Source organism: Oryza sativa, chromosome 10 (genome assembly GCF_034140825.1).
Source record: "Oryza sativa Japonica Group chromosome 10, ASM3414082v1".
Classification (NCBI taxonomy): domain Eukaryota; kingdom Viridiplantae; phylum Streptophyta; class Magnoliopsida; order Poales; family Poaceae; genus Oryza; species Oryza sativa.
The window spans coordinates 1,927,399-1,942,032 of NC_089044.1; the positions used below are offsets into that span (position 1 = coordinate 1,927,399).

Below are 14,634 nucleotides of genomic sequence, written 5' to 3' on the forward strand. Positions count from 1 at the left end.
TCACTGGTGGGTTCTTAGAAGTGAGCCGTTTTGGCGTGGTGTAGGTTTTCACTTGAAGAAGAGAGGGCCGCATTAACGATGCCCTAAGAGGGAAGACGACACTCACTAGTGTCGATGTCGCCACCGCCAGAAGACTGGGGGTAAGGCTTTCGCCTCGGTCTCTCTCGACGGTTGATTGCCTCCAAAAAACATGATGAGGGTGTTGTGGGTTATCGCTGCCTAGCTCGCCACCCGGCACAACAGCTCTGACTCTGTCACAAAACAAGACGACCCCATACTATAGGAGCAAACAACACTACTACTCCACCCACGGCGAACCACACTACTTGAGGGGTTATTGTTCCCAAGATTGTCACCCAGTCAAGCAGTTCTAACTCCTCAGCTCACGAAAGCTCAGTCATGAGGTGGAACCAACAAAAACCACCACCACCGTGAACACAGGGCACCTGATTGTGGTCGGCCTTGAGAAAGCACCAACGACGCTGAAGGCTGCTCAACCTTCACTGAGTAAACACCCAGCTTGGCCAAAAGCGACACCTCCTTACCATTGGGCTTCCCGCGATCGGGATCTGAGAGCAGACCAGTACAAAGAAGGGGGGATTCAGCTCATCTGACTTCACCCCTCACGATGGCAGAGATCAGTCGAGGTCATCCAGCCGTCCACATTCGATCGAACCGTCCGCCCAGGGAACTGCATGATATACACGAGCAGACGCGTCGTGAATCTGGCCAAGGCTGGCCCAACAAGTTGTTTCCCAGCGCCGTCCGTCACTCCTACCCTTTTTACAGTGAACAGATGCGTTTTGGTGGCCGCGCTCTCCTTTTTGGCGCCAAACGAGGCCACGGCGCCGGACGATCGTCTGACAACGCACTGCGATGGCAAACCACGGATTCCACCGTTGATCAAGCATAGGTGAAGTAAGGACCTAATCTGAGTTTTTACACGCTTGATGAACTGCTTGATCTTTTAGGCAAGGTGAGCATTTATGCATCCATTGGTTGTACCTCCCTTGTTTGTTACTGCACATGTGCAGATGCTCCCATTCACCACTGCCAACAGGTGCTGAACGCAGGGGATGACATGATTGGTGTTGAGCACTTGGAAGAGGATTCTGATGGCATGGCTCTTCTTAAAGCACGGAGCTCTGCCGGATCAATGATCGTCTTCAGCCTTTTTTTTTAACTTAATGCACACGCATGTGGTTAGTGTGTACAGTTTAATATGTCATATACACTTGGTAGTGGATAGCAGAGAGCAAGCATGTTGGGTGGAGATTGATGTAGAGGAGAAGGGCCGCTGTCGCCACCGCTACCTCTTCCTTCACGCCGGTCTTCTCTGCCGTCGCCACTGGATTTGGGCTATTGTGTGTGGCTGCCGCGGTCCTCCTCCACCTCCGCCTCCGCTGGGAGAGAGGGGGGTCGGAGGAGGAGGGAAGCGGCCGGAGGGGAGGGCAACGGTGGAGGAGGCGATGCCGCAACCGCTCCATCGATGCCGGTAACCACCTCACAGCAGACTAACAGAGATGAGGAGGAGGGGGAGAAGAATGGGGGGAGGCGGATCTAGAGGAGGAGGGGGAGAATAATGGAGGAGGAGGACAAGGAGTGTAGTACCGAGAGAGAGGATGTCGGATGGATAAGGAGTGGAGTATGGGCGCTGGTTTGATCGGTTTGCCTCAGCTCGAGTGCTGGTTTTCCTACAATAAACTATAGTGCCGATTTATATGCAGATCCGGCACCTATAATATAAGTATAGGTCCCTTTTTTTAAAAAAAACTAGCACCTATACTATAGGTGCCGGTTTTTATGGTAATAGGTATCCATTTTAAATAAACCGACACCTATGAGCCAATACCTATTAGGTGTTTTGTAGTAATGGTCACACTCACATATGTCCAGGATACCTGATGGTAGTCCGAGGAATTAGGTGCCCACACTACTACAAAATACCAGGGAGGCGGCACTATTGACTCCAAGTGATTGGTGCTGGTTTCAAAATCAGCACCTTTGAGGTGTTCGCGAGCCAAAAAAAAAAGGCTCGATACATCGGCTCGAATCGAGCTGGTGCATCGAGCGCATCCACCCCCTGCGTTGCCCCCAAAATCTCAAATCCACAGCATCAACGAATCAACCAATATCATCACAATGAACCAACCAACATCATCACAGAAATTATAGACTATAAACTCCCGAATCAACCAACATCAATAACAGACATCACACGACAAACATTGAAAGAACAATGAACTCCACCGCTGCTCACCATCGCCATCTACCAGACCCGCCACCGCTGCCACCATTGCCCCGAGGATACTCCGCCGCCGGGCTACCACCGCCTCCCCTCCCACAGTCGGACCACCGGGAAGTAGGGGCTGTCGCATCCGGGAAGTAGGGGTCTCTGCCTCCATGCCGTCCACGGCCACCGCGCCTCCCCTCCCGCCAGATCTGGCGGAGGGGAGGGCGTCGCTGCCCCTCCCACCCCTGCCGAGCCGGTGCCGCCGCCGTCGCTGCCCTTTCTCCCGCCGTACGCCACTATTCCAGCCGCTGCGAGCGAGATAGAGAGGGGAGAGAGAGCGAATAAAATGAGAGGGGAGAGAGAGCGGAGAGAACGAGAGAGATCGAGAGGATACGAGAGAGTTCGAATGACCTTATCTCCTCGATGCTAGTGGTGGGGCCTGTTGGCTCGGCTCAATTCGTAGGTGCCGTACCTATCTATCTATCTATCTATCTATCTATCCCTCTATACCTCTATACCTATACTAATTGGGCACTTTCTACGAGCTTCCACGTTAACCGGAGAAATCTAACCGTTGATTTAATCAGTTTTATTATCATGGCCGTACATACAAAATCTAACGTGGCGGGCTAATTTGCCTTCTAATTTCATGGGCTCTTTCAGCCCATCTATTTTTTCTCTACAACAGATCAGCAGTAATCGAGAGAGATACAGATCGACCTCATCTCTCTGATAGAAATTAACGATAGAGAGGTGGGAGAGAGGACTAGCAACCACGGGATGATACCCAATGTGATTGGTGATGATTTGCAATCTCAAATCCTCTCTAACTCGGGTACTATTTTACCTCAACCTTGAACAGATTGATTTTTCATTGATTTGGATTGACACTCATCTGAAACGTCATCATCCAACCCAATAAATTTCAGGAGTCCAGATGCCGATCCAAAAAATCGAGTACATATGCCACCGTTCCCCAATTCACACAGGTAATGTCGAACTTGCATCTTCTATGCGATCTCCTCAGCCATCTATTTAAAACTTTCTTGATTTTTTATTTGTTTGGACTTTTGAGTGATGAATTACTGGCCGATAGTTTCCCTATTTAATGAGTTGTTCGGTGTTCGATGAACGTACATGTTGCAACCTATTTAAGAAATTAGCGATGACTAATTTTGACTGAAATAATGAAATAGCTGTTGATGAGCTGTGCTAATGATCCGGTAATCAGATCAGTCGACAGATCATAGACCCTTATCTATGACTTTTCTCTAAATCTAAATACAAACTAGCAAATATAATATTTATAATTTTCCAATTTACTGTATGTATGTCCGTATGCACTACATATAGTCTGCAGCTTACCTTTTCTTTTACCAATGACATGGTTCAAGCTGTTGACAATGCGAAGGAAGCATCCAAAGTCAAGGTCAGGATAATCAGACTTTGGGATGGCCTAAATCCCAACAGACATGATAGTTATTAATAAAGGTCGGAATAAATATTCCCCTCGCAAATAATATTGGTATTTATGGGTATTCCCAGAGAGCTCTCACATTTACTATAAACGTTAACTAAAAGATCTGTAGTTCATTAGGTCGATCGTATTACCATGACTTGATCAATCAAGAATTTGTGTTAAAACCAATATTAGTTGCGCACTTCAGGGACGCTCGCACATTAGGAAGAAAGATCTTAACACCCACTAGAACGGATACCCTCATCTCAATCAGGCGGTAAGCCCCATCTCAATCGGGCACAGCGTCCGTCACAGGCTAGAAGTCACTGATGTGAAGAGTTATCTCAATCGGGCAAACGGCCGTCACGAATGAATATATCTCAATCGGGCCCTAAGTAAAGCCCGTCACCGATAGCTTTGATCCAGACGACCAGTCAAACTATAGCCCGTCACAGATGACCTATCTCTATCGGGCCACAACTAGCGCCCGTCACAGATGACTACTAACCTTTATTGGGCCTAAACTAGAGCCCGTCACAGATGATTCTCATCTCAATCGGGCCTAAACTATAGCCCGTCAAAGATGACTGATGACCTCAATCAGACCTAAACTAGAGCCCGTCACAGATGACTGCTGACCTCAATCGGGCCTAAGCTAAAGCCCGTCACAGATGATCTCATCTCAATCGGGCATTTAGTTATGGCTCGTCACAGATGACTATAATCCACAAAAAAAATAAAATTTGTTTTTTGGCTAGCCTCAGGCCTTTGCTAGCCATGCCCGCTGCAAAAATGACAGAAACAAACACAGATATCCAATATCCCCAGCTCCCCAGCATCACCCATTCATACATATGCATTCACATACACAGACATCAACATATTTCACACAACCACACATTCACAGCCATATCATATTTCACATCCATTCACATATTTCACATCCATTCAAATATTTATCATATTTCACCTGCAAAACCGAGTTAATTGGATCAAATATTTATTTAGCAAGTCTTAACATAAACATATGAAATATATACATAAATATAAGCATCACAGTTACATCACCACAGTTGCATAATAAGTGTTCATCATTGCCTAAACATAGAAGTTCAACATTGTTCATCGTTTTAGTTTAAGCCTAAACATTCCTTTGGGGTTAATTATTTCGCGGAGGATGAAGCTGGCTATCTCCTCGCGAACCTCCTCAAAGCTGGTAGTCAGAGACTTGGTTATTGTGCCCTACATAGTCATAATTCCAGATTAGTTGATCGATCATATATAAGTACTAAAATGTAGTTAGTCTATCACAATTGAGACCACCGACCTCAAACTCAGCCAAAGTCTTCACCTTTTCTCTATACAGAAGTCGCATGTTGTGGCACACATGGAATCCGCACTGGTCACCTATTTGTTGCTTCACCGGGAAGTCTTTTTTGTGGATGAGGGTGTCATGTCCTGTCTTCCTGAGGCCTCCTCTTTGCACGTATTGGGCCCACGCTTCATCTATCGCTAGTTGAATTGGGGTCCATTCATATGCGTTCTTATCAATTCTGGAGTTCAGGTAATGACATGTACTCCATTTAGGTGTTATGACCAGAAGGATCCAATGGGCACTGCGGCATTAATATAGTGAAAGTTAATTAAGTACTCAAGGAATGTGTCATGCTGTTGTGTATATTTAGTTAACACACTTACTATTGATTATAGGCACACATAATGTACTCCTTGTCTCGGCGGGACCACAAGGTGTCGTAGATGTAGTTGACCATTCCTTGACGGTCATTCTGGAGATTTGTGACAGTGACCACTTGTGGATCAAGGAAGGCAACTTCCGGTGCATGCTTCTGACACCATTGCCAACTTAACCTACACACAGGATCAACGATCTTGTAAGCAAGTTAAACCGATTGTTATTAACAGAATGAGTTGGGCGACAATACTTACAAGGAGTAGCACTTAAGGAGGCTTGTGTCCACCACTCGGAGCCTGTAGAGGTCGAAAAGATCGTTGAAGTCGACCACGATATAATTTGTTGGATCAAGGAATGGCTTTCCATCGTGCTGTCCAAGGATATCGGTAGCTTTACTTGGCTTCCTGGCGTTAGATTTCTCCATGTAGTATAAGTGAAGGTCCTTGCAAGCGGTGCCCATTGCGGCAAGCACGTCATCTCCAACCAATGGCATGCCTAGTTGGAACTCCTGTGGAGCGACGTATTTCTTCTTGACCTCTTTGCCCTTAGTCTCTTCCTGGCCCTTGCCCAGATCTAGCTTTCTTGGAGCTAGAAGCGAGGCCTGCACCTTTCCTCCCCTTCCTCTCCCCTTTGCTTCGGGTTTATCGAGAGTAATTCTCTGAGGGGAGGAGTGTGCCTTCCTGCTCTTCTTCATCGGTGGGGGTTCATGAATCGCCTTGCTGTCGGCCTCCGTTCGGTCCTCCCCAAAATCCGTGTCATACTGCAACTGCAAATCGTAAGATTGTGCATGACGATCTTGAGCAGGAGGGGCTGAAGGAGCAGAGGCGGGTCTCTTTGGTGGACGACCGCCTGGTGCAGTGGTTGGCCTCGCTGTAACCCTGATCTCAATGAGGTCCTTGGGCCATTGGATGAAGGTACCACGGGCATTTCCTAGTGAGAGGACCTCGTCGTTCGATGGATACTTCAGAGGGAACAGCTTGTATCCGGGCTTCACCGAGTCGACTTGAACTTTTGCACAGTCGGCCCTGAGTTGCGCTCCATGCACTCTTGTCTCTGGGGTCGGCTTGTACGCAAGTCCCTCGGCTGCTAGAACAGTGAAGGTCGGCATTACCCTAACTGTGAGGGTGCAGCTCGTTGGTTCCTGCGATAGATTAATCAATTTTTTTAGAATATTATATATCATATGGATTCGTTACGTCTTTCATGTATTGAGTAAGTTCACGGTTACCGTTATGTGGTCGACGGCGCTGTCGACCAATGTTGGATTTTCCGCCAACTCAGTTGATGCGCAACTGCTACGTTTTTCGGTGGGACTTCCTAACTCTTTGTGCGCAGCAGCAGCGGCGGCCTGGGGGATCTGTTGCTCTTCTCGGATCTCTTGCCTAATCTTGGCCCTCATCGACTCGAGCTTTTCGTCGAATTCAGATGTCAGCTCAGCTCGTATCGACTCCCGGATCTTGGCTTCAAGGCGTGCATCTTTCTCCGCCTTGTTGGAAGTCCGCTTCTTGTACTGCCACGCGTAGTCTGGAAATCCATAATTCCAGGGAACAGAAGACCCAACGCCCCGTGTCCGTCCACGGTGTTCCTTGTTGCCCAACGCTTTCGTGAGGAGGTCGTCCTCGCGTCTTTGAGAGCAGGCCTCTTGCGAGGCTTGTTGCTCGGCAACCAACTCCTTCTGCATTACAATTTAGTGGGGTCAAATAAACTGCACGATGGGAAACAATGCGAACATCTAGTTTGATTAGACACTTACTATAGCTTCGTATACTCGTTGATCTTCTGCATTTGGCATGAAGATTGTGCCATCATCATGTTTCTGGTACCTAGCCCTGGCCCAGTTCCTAGCCCGAGGGTGTGGGATATCGCCAAACACGAGCGGTGTGCACGATTCCTCCGCTTCTTCATCCTCACGCTGCCATTCCTCTTCCTTACCGGCATATCCGGCGGTACCAAGCCGGTGCGGATGCTGGTTCCTGGTCTGGAGCAAGCGATATGCCTCGCTTCTAGCTCTGGACTCGGGGGTCGACTTCTTCGCATGGAATTCTGACTAGACCTGTTCCGTGATCCAAGGAAATTTTTCTCTTGGATCTGGATTTGCCGGGTTGTAGACGAACTCGCCGACTAGCTTAGTCTTGAAGTTCTTCCAAGCAGTGCCCATAACCTTGAAAGCAGCCCGCCTGAGACGGTCCTCATGCTCTGCAGGATAATCAAAGCTCTCCTTGAACGTTAGCCAAGCAATGTCCTTCTCTGTGGCCGGCATGAGCTTGAAGTCGTCTTGCAGAATACTGAATTTCTGCCTCCCTATGACCCCGCAGATAGACCTAAATTGGCTCAATATTTTCCTTGGAGATGTCGGCAACCCTACGGCGTCCACCGCTGTTATGCGGAACCGTTCCTTAGGAATTTTGTTCCTTGTCCTAGGAGTACGTTCCCTTGAGGACCCACTAGTTGTCGTTGACATTGGTTCGCCTTGCTAAGACATTGTCTACTTTTTTCCAAAAAAACAAAAAAAACACAATTGAGTGCTACAATCTATTACAATGAATTGAATGTCACTTATAAAAATAAATGAAACATATAAATAAACTAAATTGCGCATATCACAATGATAGAATGAATTGAATGGCACATATAAATAAATTAAACATATCATCAAATCCTAAAATCATAAATTCACCTCATACCATCTATTCATCCACATATCATGCATCTATCACTAAATTGATTAATGCACCACATTCCATCTATTCATCATCATGTCATCAATCAAAAAAATCATTCGTTTACCATATATCATCAATCCCTAAAATCATCTATCAGTAAAATCATCTATCACTAAATTCATTAATGAACCACATTCCATCTATTCATCATCATGTCATCAATCACTAAAATCATTCGTTCACCACATATCATCAATCCCTAAAATCATCTATCACTAAAATCATCTATCACTAAATTCATTAATGCACCACATTCCATCTATTCATCATCAAGTCATCAATCACTAAAATCATCTATCACTAAATTCATCCCAACATCCACATTTCATCCCAACATCCACATTTTCATTATCAACCACATGCAAGTAGCAGAGGGAGGCGCGTTGGAGGACTCACATGAGGTCGGTCGGGGGGGCTCGGTGGTGGCGGCGGCGGGCTCGGTGGAGGGCGTCGCCGGTCGGTGGAGGCGGCGGCTGGCTCGGTGCAGGCGGCGGGCTCGGCGAAGGAGGAGTTCACGGCGGCGGCGCCGGTCGGTGTAGATGCCGGTCGGGGAGGTCGGCATCGGGCCGACGTCGCCGGCCTCGGTGGGGGCTGCTGTTCGTGTCGGTGAAGAGGCAGGCGGCGACGACGAGGAAGGCCGACGCCGGTCGGTGTAGAGACTCGGTGGCGGCGGCGGCGGGCTCGGTGGAGGCGGCGGGCTCGGTGGCGGTGGCGGCGGGCTCGGTGGAGGCGGCGGGCTCGGTGGCGGTGGCGGCGGGCTCAGTGGAGGCGGCGGGCTCGGCGGCGGTGGTGGCGGTCTCGGTGGCGGTGGCGGCGAGGGAGGACGACGGCGGCGAAGGAGGAGTTGGCGGCGGCGCTAGGGTTCTAAGGAGGCGGGAAACTGTAGCGGGACTTAGAAAAATTTTCGATTCGATCTGAGAAACCCTAGTTATATTAGAGTGATGAGTCATCTCAATCGGGCTTTGCCGTAGAGCCCGTCACAGATGACTCATCGGTGACGGGCTCCATACTAATGCCCGATTGAGATGACATTCAGGCCCGTCACGGATGACTCATCTGTGACGGGCCCTAAGATAATGCCCGATAGAGATAGATTAATCTCTATCGGGCTTGAACTAAGGCCTGTCACCGATGACTATTTTTCCATTTCCCAGATAAGTCTTTATATTTGTGAGTACAAAATATATAGCTACTGTATAATAATTCATTTTATTAGTCATAACACATTTTTGGATAGTAAATGATTTCAAATCGAAATATGGTCAACAACAAAATTGATCTTCTCATCAAGATCTACAACTTTTATTTTGGTCATTTATCTATATAACTTTGTTTCTAACAACTTGAAATTGATTTTGACAATATGACAAATGTAAACAACATTTGTAAATATTACATGACTTTAAATGGGAAAGCCATAAACAGCTAACTTGTACAGCTAATCAAGATCTACAACTTTTATTTTGGTCACTTCTTCATCCGACAAAGTGATAGTACCAATGTTTACAAAATTGACATATCTGTGTTGATATTTATAAACCAGATGAGAGAAATGTGATTTTTGTGAATAATATAACTATCACTTTGTCGGATGAAGAAGTAACCAAAATAAAAGTTGTAGATTTTGATGAGAGGATCAACTTTGTTGTTGACCATATTTCCATTTGAAATCATTTAGTATTTACTCATGTCACCGAAAGGATTCATGCCATCCGTACAAAGACATATCCTCACGTTTCTAGGGTCGGCAGCAAAGTCTTTGTGTTTTCGATCTATATTCCTCCATTCAATCGAATCCGCTGGGTGTCTAAGCATACCATCATTCCTTCTTTCCATGGCGTGCCAACGTACTAACTTCGCTTCGTTCGGGTTGGCAAAGATTCTCTTGAAACGATCAATGATAGGTAGATACCACACAACCTTTGCCGGACCACCCCTCTTTGACTTATTTCCTTTGTGAGCACTTTTCTTTCGCTTGTATCGAGAAGCATTGCAGACAGGACAAGCATCCAAGTCCGCATATTGCTTGTGGTACAATATGCATATGCAGTTGTTGGGACAAGCGTGAATTCTACGGACCTCTAACCCCAGTGGACACAGAACCTGCTTTGCTCCGTATGTCATCTCGGGCAATGTGTTCTCAACAGGAAGCATAGCCTTCAAAATTCCTAAAAGATCTGTGAAACTCTTGTCTGTCCATCCACTACTTGCCTTAAGCTTCATTAGGTCCAAGGTAACTGACAACTTAGTGTGTTTTGCTTTGCATCCAGCGTACAAAGGCGTCTCGGAATCACTTACCAACCTGCTGAATTTCATTCCATCTCTCTCATTCTGGGCTGGGTCCTCAACGTCACGTAACATGTCTTGCAGCAGATCGTGATCCACATCAACCATTTCACCGCCCAATGGAGAAGGTATAAACATGTCATGCTCATTTTCATCTTCCTGATTATGCGCACCACTTCTGTTTGCTGCTGCTCCACTTCCTGATTCTTGCTCTCCATGCTTCACCCAACATGTATAGCCCTCCATGAATCCTCGTTGTATCAGATGACCGTGTACGTCCTCTCCGCTATCAAACATATTCTCGTTCTTGCAATCTGCACATGGACAACACATGTAATCACTGTTTCTTCTTATCCGATCCTCCTCCGCGGCGTTCATAAAATTTATTACGCCCTTTCGGTACTCCGTAGAATGACGTTTCAAATTTTTGGCATACATCCAACTTCGATCAATTGCTACAAAAAAAACAAATTAGAGGCACATATTATAAGATCAGTATTGCAAAAGTAAGACATGATGAAATTGCTCAATTAATGATTTATATTACTGACTTGATTGATCCATTTTGATCACTTTTGGGAATTTAATTTCTGTTTTCCTTGGAAAAAGGACAAAAAATCGCCCCCTACAGCCTCCCACCAAAATAGTGAACAGTGGGATATAGTTACACTAGGTGGTGGGGGTATTTATACTGTGCAACAAATATTTGTAACGGCCCTAAAACAATCAACCGTGACGGGCATACAAGTAATCTCTATCGGGCCTTAATAAAAGGCCGTCAAAAAATAGTGTCATCTGTGACGGGCAATAAACTTATCTCAATCGGGCCTCTAGTTGGAGCCCGTCACAGATGACCCTCATCTGTGACGGGCTTCTTTTAGGGCCCGATTGAGATATGGAACCCTCATCTCAATCGGGCCTCAACTATAGCCCGTCACATATAAGTGTCATCCGTGACGGGCTTTAGTTTTATGCCGATATACCATGGCTGTGCGACCATATCTCAATTGGGCAAAACTTCGGCCCGATTGAGATTACTTCCTTGTGACGGCCCGCAAATTCCAGTCTTGTTATGGGCCGTCACAGATGGAAGGATATGTACTAGTGACCATTGATTAGGTGGTTTACATTGCTATGATATTCGATCTATATGAATTCGTGTAGATTAAAATATGGCCCGGAAAGTAACATGGACTCTTTAGTTTTATTTTTTTTAAAATTAATAATTCTGAAATCAGACATCATAAAAGACAGGGTTTGCTCTCAATTTAGAAATTTGTTAATTTAATTGCATTTTTTAAATTCATAATTAGCAAGTTGTAACTTATGTGAACTCCAAACCATGTACAACTAAAATGTATTATTTACTATTTTTAGAATTATTAAATCATAAAAGTTATAATTGATACTTCAAAAATGTATTATTTCTAAATTTACAAATGATTAAATCACGAACAATCTATAACCGTGGGTCTGGACAGAGTACAATTTTATATATTATTTAAGAAATTATTAAATCATATTTTTTTTAGAGTTGAAAATATAAATCATGTACTTTACAAGACTCCAACTTGAAAACGTGTAACATTCAGCAAAATCTGATGACCAACATATTCATAACTTGATTATATTTTTAATATTTATATTATTAATAACTATAGCCCGTGCATCGCACGGGTTAGCGTCTAGTACCTATAATAAATAGGTGCAAGTTTTTAATATTAAAGGTTTCGTTTTAAATAAAAACAACACAAAATACAATGGATGTCGGTTTTTATTTAGAATCGACACATATAATTACTTCAAGGTGCCAATTTTTTACGATTTCAACCCGCGGAGGTGGGAAAAGGCCTATAGGTGCCAGTTTTAGCACTTATGACACCTATTTGATGTTTTGTAGTAGTGCCATATGAGGCGAGGGGAATGGGGCACATGTGGATGACAAAAAAGTACACTAACCCTAAGCAGTGGCAGTTTTCGCAATGTATCAGTTATCCGTTTTTTATCTTGTCCGTCTCCATGAAATTAGCACTATAATCAGTTGATGGGTCAATAGGTTGGAAAACATAGCTGTTTAGCTTATAATTGCAGGTGCAAAACTTGAAAATATATTCCTATTATTGACTGTGTACATAGGAGACCGGAAAGTACAAGGTTTACTTGGACTGCTATTTGTATAGCAAGATAATTGTTGTACATAGTACTCTTATTTTACTATAAAATATCACTATGTGTTACCAAATCAACTGGTGCTTCGGCGCTTCCTTGTAGTTGTTGTAGATCCATTCTTGTCATGAAATAAAGCTGTAGCAGAAGATACATACTTAGTATAAGGTGATATTCGTGATTCCCACGTTGCTATTTCAAAATCACCACCTGAAATTGCCACCGATCTAGCTATTACCTCTTTGAACGATATACTTGGTTTCTTATAGTTTGGAATATCATCCCTTTCTACTCGAGGTGGCTTTACAAGAATGCAGGCGTGAGTAGGATAAGATGTCATAAATTCGGTGCTATCTACTGGCTGCTCTTTCTCAATGATATCTTTCGGATGCTCACCATATTTCAAAAAGTTGTTCTTCACCATCCTCTCGAAGCGTCGCAATATTCTAAGCCAGAAGTGAACATTATGGTTCCTTCTAAGCATGTCAGATATCATATTGGCTGTTATCAATGATCCACCCAATACTACTGCAAGATCATTTGCAACTGAGACCATCTTTGGATGGTCCTTTTGGTCGGTCGCTAGCATCTTGAAAAGGTAGCTGTACTCCTCCTGTGATAAACTATTTAGATGAACTGCCTTTGCTGTTCCGAACCTTGCAAGATTTTCAATCCTACTTATGATTACCACTTTGCTTCCTCCAGCTGTCATCTGACTTACAGTAGAATAGAAGTTTACCCAATCATTTTCATCTATGTCCGTAAAATATTCACGAACAATCAATGTCCTCTCCATTTTGAACTTTGCATGTGCTATTGATCCGCAGCTGCTATCTCCATTGATGTACAAAATAGAAGAAAAGTATGATCTGATCCGCTCATCATTGCAGACATGGCTGATCAAGGATTTCTTTCCTACCCTGCAACCACCAATGATTGGAAGAACAAGACGAGCACCCTGGTTACCTGGATTTTGCAATAAAAAATTGATAATTTCCTGCTTCTCGACATGATGAGCAAACACACAATTATCGGTGTAAAGGTAAGCATCATAGGGTCGGCGACACATGCATTCACATCTGGCTAGGAATACAACAAACTCTTTCACTCTACCTCCATCTGAAGTATTTATGTGTTTTTTGTGCAGCTCTCTAAAAAGCTTGCTTCCCATCTCAGAACAGCCACCCTTATATATAATTAGCTGGAAATGGTTCAGAGCAAAACCAGCAGCCATTTTATCCACAGCTGTTTTCAAGGGATGAGAAAAGTGACTGCAATTTGCCAAGTTTAAAGTTCTCTATTCAATACTATTGGTCGTTGATTGCTTTGAATATCTGTTCCTTAATTTTTTACCATCACACACTTTCTTGTATGAAATATTAATTAACTGGACTATTTGAAGAAACTAGTATTTTTCTTGCTAACGTACATGGCTAGGTGTGAAAATTTCTAAAGACTATGAGGGACCATTTGGACCATTTATGAAAGGAAAGCAACAAGTTGATTATGGGAAGCTAGAATTCGTCCACTTGATAAACCCCGAGCTCCACTTGAAAATATTTTACCAAAGTGTATGGGATGTCATGGTATAGATTGAACCGAGAGGAGAGGAAGGGAGTCGGACTCGGTGGAGATGATAGCACGAGGTGGACACTCGGCCTTAGTTTGGAAAGGTCCCCCGTGAAAACTAGAAACAAATCTGCCCTTCCTTTTTTTTTCTCTTCTTCCTATCCGAAACAAACCCACGGAAATGAAAGGTAGATAAGTTGGAGTCCCGAAGACAAGCACTTAGGTGGTCTAGCTGACACGCGTAACTATACGATAAAGTAGCAATGGCTAATGTTTAATCTAAGCAAACCCAATAAACCCTGAAGGGGTACCAAGCTATTTAAGGAGGTGGGTAGATGACTAAGGGGTCCCTAGGGTCCTGCTCCACCTAGTTGGGGCACGCCCTGCATGGCCCCACTTAGGCCGAGATCCCAGATGAATTTACGAGTTCATAGGCTAAATATAGGTGACACAACACCTTGTTTCTATTATTCCAGCCTATGTAGTTGGAATTTGGAGCTGAGCT

General features: G+C 44.6%; 1 long non-coding RNA gene across 1 annotated transcript; it reads left to right on the top strand.

Moving 5' to 3' along the window:
• Positions 1-2,914: 2,914 nt before the first annotated feature.
• On the top strand, positions 2,915-13,984 carry LOC136353648 (uncharacterized). Its single transcript, XR_010737006.1, has 4 exons — positions 2,915-3,068; positions 3,163-3,222; positions 13,451-13,602; positions 13,708-13,984. It is a non-coding gene; the product is annotated as an uncharacterized lncRNA (long non-coding RNA).
• Positions 13,985-14,634: the final 650 nt, after the last annotated feature.